This window comes from Mandrillus leucophaeus, unplaced genomic scaffold, assembly GCF_000951045.1.
Source record: "Mandrillus leucophaeus isolate KB7577 unplaced genomic scaffold, Mleu.le_1.0 Scaffold471, whole genome shotgun sequence".
Classification (NCBI taxonomy): domain Eukaryota; kingdom Metazoa; phylum Chordata; class Mammalia; order Primates; family Cercopithecidae; genus Mandrillus; species Mandrillus leucophaeus.
In genome coordinates this window covers 2,092,317-2,098,316 of record NW_012105043.1, presented here as the reverse complement: position 1 = coordinate 2,098,316, position 6,000 = coordinate 2,092,317, and the positions used below count along the sequence as shown (strand labels likewise).

General features: G+C 41.8%; 1 pseudogene; it reads right to left on the bottom strand.

The window, feature by feature from the left end:
• Positions 1-310: 310 nt before the first annotated feature.
• LOC105550232 overlaps positions 311-6,000 on the bottom strand; it is a 29,636-nt pseudogene continuing 23,946 nt past the window's right edge.

Below are 6,000 nucleotides of genomic sequence, written 5' to 3'. Positions count from 1 at the left end.
TTTTTTTTTTGAAGATGTCTTGCTCTGTCACCCAGGCTGGAGTGCAGTGGCATGATCTTTGCTCACTATAACCTTCATCTCCAGGGTTCAAGCTATCCTCCTACTTCAGTCTCCCCAGTAGCTGGGAATATAGGCACAAGACACCATGCTAATTTTTGTATTTTTTTTGGAGAGACAGAGTTTTGCCTTGTTACCCAGGCTGGTCTTGAACTTCTGGGCTTAAGCAATCTGCCCACCTCAGACTGGTGCTGTTATTACAGGTGTGAGCCTCTGGGCCCAGCCTCTTCCCAATCTCTGACTCCAGAGCACACTAGGGGCCTGTCTCTTCAGTGAAGGAGGCTTCCACTGGTGGTGTTGAGAGCATCTTGGGCATTGACTCAGGTGTGGGGGTTACTCTCTTCTTAGAGATAACCCTGATAGAGCTGGCAAAGGGGAGACAGTTCACTCTCTGATGGCTGTTTACAGCTGTACCATGGGTACCAGGGTTCACCTGAGACCAGGGTGGGGACTGGCAGAGAAGCACTCATAGCTCCATGAGAGGCACTAAAATCAAGGTCCTGGGGTTCAACTTGAGAGATGTGGTAACTGAGGAGACTATGATCCCTGACTTTCTGGATGACATGGGTCAACATCTTATGCTGCTTCATACGGACTCCTGTGTATGGAGCATGGAAAATAATACCCGTGTGGGCACTGACAAACTGTTCCGAGAGCTTAACAATCCTAAAATCAACATGTAACTTGTGATCTTGGCAGATGGGGCAGGGATTCCCAGCAACTTTATTCCTGTTGGTAAAGTTTTGTCCTAAAATAAAATGACTTGTTATTTTAAAAGAGGTAGTACAAACAAATCAGAAGGTCAAAATACATTGTTCATGGTCTCAGTCCTAATAAAGATTGTAGGAAACAAATTTATAAAATAAATTTTGTATGTAATTTAATTGCCTACAATTAAAAAGAAATTATCTATAACAGTCTTTCTAAGTTTAGTCACCTATCTTAAGATTTTTCTAAGGTATTAATTTACTCTTAAAATTATAAGAGATTTGTTTTTTAATTCTATAATCTTAGACCTATAACTCACTTACCCCCACTGGCTTCTGCAGGCAACACACCTCATTCTCTCACCAATCACCCATTGATTCCTTTCAGAGAGTGAACCTGGATGATACCCAGTGCAGAGCATCTTACCAGCCTTCCTCTATGATTCCCTCTGGCAGGTCACCAATGGGAAAGAGGGATGGTTATTGTACATGTTCTCTTCACAACTTCAGATATTCACAACTAGAAGTCACATTCTAAATGATTAGGGAAAAATCCTGGGGATTTAAAACCTCATTCAGAGTAGTTTTGAGACCCATAACCCCAACCAAGCAGATGTCCAGTCCCTTTTGAACATTCTCCTCACTGGATGAAAAATTAAAAAAAAAAAAAGAAGAAGAAGAAAGAAAATAAAATCCTCTGTTATTCGAAGTGCTAGGGAGGAAATGGACAGAACCCACAGATACAAGATAAAAAATCCTGTTAAGAGACCAGGGAATGAGGTTGTGACAGACCTTGACCCCCTTTGGGATCCTGAGACAGGAATGAAAAAGGCAAGATTCAGTTATGATGAAACATTAATGCTAAAGGGAATAAGGCCACAGAAGAAAGACCCACTAACTGGAGTAAGCTAAGAAAAATTAATCAACAACCCCAGAAAGGTCTATATATCTTCCCAGAGAGGTTGAGGGGAAAATATGAAGTTGTATACTGCTCTTACTCCTGATTCAGCAGAGGGAGAGAGGCAGTTCTGAAATCTATTTATCTCCCAGAGGACATCAGACATTAGCTATAAACTCCAAAAGGTAAAATTAGAGCTCAATGCTCCCATCTTAAGACTAATATACCTAGGCAATAAGATGTTCAACAACCAAGAAGGGGAGGAGGAGCATAAAGAAGAAAGAGAGGCCAAAAAACAAGCCCAACTACTGGCTGTTACCTATTTGCATTCAGTTGATGCAGAGTGAAGATTTGCAGTCCTTGTGTTTTTCAGAAATTAAGCATAGTTTACTTACTAAGGGCTTTGAAGGCTCTTGGAAAATCACAGCTCTGGTGAGTTACTGCTGGTCCTCTAACCAATAGAAAAGATTCCAAAGACCTAAGAGACTAGGACCAAACCAATGTGTCTTCTGCAAGGAAAAGGGTCACTGGAAAAGGGACCCATCTGAAAGGAAAGGGAAGGGGGAATGTCCCACCTAGGTGTTTCAGAGTAGCAGATGGTCAAAGTAGAAAAAAAATGTCTACAGGTCCTAGGGGCTCCTCAGTTGGCCCTCTACTTATACTTCAAGGTATCCTGACTGTCATTGGATATAGGGGACAAGCCTGTTGGGTCCTTGGTTGACACAGGGGCCACCTACTCTGTTTTGAACACACTCAGGGGTATACTTACTTAACAAAGTGGCAGGATTTCCCAGATAGAAAAAAAACCCAGCAGCTAACATGGACTGTGTCGTCTCAAGAGTTCAAACCCTATACCCAGTCCCAAAAATATTTGGAGAGGCCTGGAGTTACTGACTCTTGAACAAGGAACCCTGTTCCAATATGTGGAAAACATCCTTGTTGCCAGCCTTTCTAAAAAATTTGGGATTAAAATACCCATTAACCTTTAACTTCCCAGCAGAAAGGAGTTCTAAGATATTCCCCCAAAAGCACAAATATCTCAGCAACAAGTAATCTATCTGTAGTTACTCCTAGAAAAAGAACAACAAAGTTAGTCCCAAGGGAGATGGGAAGTAATATGCCAACTACATCAATCAAAGACCTGGAAACAACTTCAAGGGTTCCTGGGCATGGCAGAATTTGGCAGCCTCTGAATTGCTAGCTTTGACCTCATTGCCCATTCTCTATAAAAATAATTAAAAGGACACAGGGCCTTTTAAATGAATGACAAAATGTAACCAAGCATTCCCCAAACTTAAAACACAGCTCACAAGGGCCCCAGCTTTAAGCCTACCCAACTTAACTAAATCTATCTTTATGTTCATGAAAAGGGAAAAGCCTTAGGAGTACTAACTTAAAGGTTGGGCCCACTGACCCACGTAGTATCCTACTTTTTCATGCAGTTGGACCCAGTTGCTAAAGGCTGGCCACCCTGCCTTTGGTTGATGGCAGTCATGGCCCTCCTTTGAAAAGAGAGAAGTTTGGACAACCCCTAACCATCTGAACTCTCCACCATACCCAGACCCTCATAAAAGAAACAGGAGTAGAATGGCTATCTCCAGGCAAGGCTCTCCAGTTGCAAAGTTATTGCAGGCTGTAAGAAATTTAGCTCAGCTGGCAATAGTTCATGGCCATGGCCACCAGAAGGGGAAACTAAGGTAATGAAAGAAAATAATAAAGTCAATCTAATGCCAAAACAAGCAGCTTTAAGAAAGTTACCCTTCAAATGCCACTTTTGCTTTCCCTCTTGAATCCTGCTCCTTGTTTTAAAACAAAACAAAACAAAACAAAAAACCCTGGTTTACTCTTTAAAAAAATGGAAAAAGCCCTCCAAATTGGAATATACCTGATGTTCTGAATCATCCAGGAGGGCTAATAAGTCCTCATGAAGAACTTATTTTCCCAGAAGAAATTACATCACAGGCCATTAGAGAAGCTCATTCTACCACTCACTTTGGTCATGAGGCTCTTCAAAACCGGCTTTTCAAGAGCATGATGCCCCCAAAGTTCAGGGAGCTAGACAAGGAGATGGTTGAGATTTTCCCCACATGCTATGTTAAAAATTCTAATAACCACCTCTCAGAGTTGGGTGGGGGAGGCAAAAGGGAGCTGCTCAGTTGGTGAAGTACCAACATAAACGTCCAGGGGAAGATTGGAAAATTTATTTCACAGATATGCCCAGAGCCTTAAAAACCTTTAAATACCTCCTGGTTCTCATTGACACTTTTCTCAGGATGGGCAAAAGACTTTGCCACCCACACTGAGATTGCACATGAGATGGTAAAGTTACTACTGAAGAAAAATTGTCCTCAGATTCAGGCTGCCTGAGTCAATTCAAAGAAGTATTGGACCAGCATTTACATGTTCCATTACTAAGGCTACTTCTGAGGGTCTCAGAATAAAATGGTATCTACATGCCACCTGGAGACTGCAGTCTTCATTTATAGGATATACCCAGCTAAAGGTAGCTGTGTGAACCTAAGTAATAAAGTCCCTTTTACTGAGTTGAATCACTCTCAGATCTAAAATTACTGATGTGTTTGAGGACAAAAACCCTCAACCAAATAAGTTACCCTGGGCCTGCATATACTTTCTGTCAGCACTTTGTTTACTTGCCCTCTTATATGTATCCTCATCTTTGCTTTGGGAGTAACCTTGTTGCATCCAGAGCCTACCGTGTTTGGAAAACACATGACCTCAAGGAGATTGCCCTCTATGGCACCTAATCCCCAGAGAAGTCAAAATCTTTGTTTCCTGTCCCCCTTTTGCCCAAGGAATAAAAGGGTAATTAGGTTTATTCTAGCTTCCATCAGGATAACAGGCAGTCTCCTAAAAAGCTGGGGAAGGTTTGCCTACCATGAGGTTACCCTCTGCAACCTCATGACAGTTACGAAATGCGAGTTGATGAGAATGATGATCCCCTTACGTGAATTCTCCCTAGTCTCATTAGCCAATATTGCGCTTGGTAACTATCTAGCTCTTGATTATTTGTCAAAACAAGGTGAGGTGTATATAGTATAGTCACCAAGTCTTCCTCTTGTACTTGGGTACAAGATTAATTAAAAAAGACATTAAAATAATCTACAACTAGGCCAAGTGGTTCCACCAATTAACCAAAAGGACACAGACCCTCAAGGAATATAAAAACATCATAAAATAGGCCATCCCTAATCTCACTTAGTTCTTGTTCTTCCTGGGCCCTTTAACTACTATTGTACTTCTCTTGATTTTGGGGCCCTGTCTCCGAAATTGTCTGGTCTTATTTGTGTCTAAACAAATAGAGGCCATAAAACTACAGATAGCAGTTACTCAGTGATATAAACAGCTAGGCTCACACCCAGGAGATAACCAGGCCTACCTAAGACTAGCTACAGAATAATTTCACTCCTTGGGGGACATATCAGCATCCAAATTCAGCTTGAAGAAGTTATAGAAGATGGATCCTCACATGTTTGAACCTCTAAAGAAGTGAATATAAGGGGGGATTTGTTACCCAGTGTGATTACTACATGACATACCTGCATTTCTACTCAACACTAACTCTGCTTATCTTTAAAAAACTGGATGTTTGCTGTAAGAAGTTTTCTGTGTATTCAGACTAGCTGAGACTGGTTAGGTCCAAGATAGCTGATACGGTTTGGATCTGTTTCCCTACCGAATCTCATGTCAGATTGTAATCCCCAATGTTGGAGGTGGGGATGGGTGGGAGGTGATTAAATCATGGGGGTGGTTTCTCAGAAATGGTTTAGCACCACCCCCTTGGTGCTGTTCTTGTGACAGTGAATTCTCATGAGATCTGGTTGTTTAAAAACGAGTGGTACCTTCCCCCTCACTCTCTCTTGCTCCTTCTTCAACCATGTAAAGTGCCTGCTCCCATTTTGCCTTCAACCATAAGTAAAAGTTCCTTGAGGCCTCCCCACAAGCATATGGACCATGCATCCTGTATATCCTGCAGAACTGTGAGCTGAATAAAGTTCTTTTCTTATACATTATCCAGTCTCAGGCATTACTTTACAGTCGTGTGAGGCCAGACTAATTCAGGAAATTGGTGCCAAAGAGTGGGGCATTGGTATAAAGATGCCTGAAAAAGTGGAAGCAACTTTGAAATTGGGTAACAAGAAAAGGTTGTGAGAGTCTAGAGGGCTCAGAAGACAACAGGAAGAGGAAGAGAATTTTGGAACTTCCTTGAGACTTGTTGCATAGCTGTGACCAAAATGTTGATAGTGATATGGATGGTTAAGGCAAGGCTGAGAAGGTCTCAGATGGAAATGAGGAATTTATTGGTAACTGGAGCAAAGG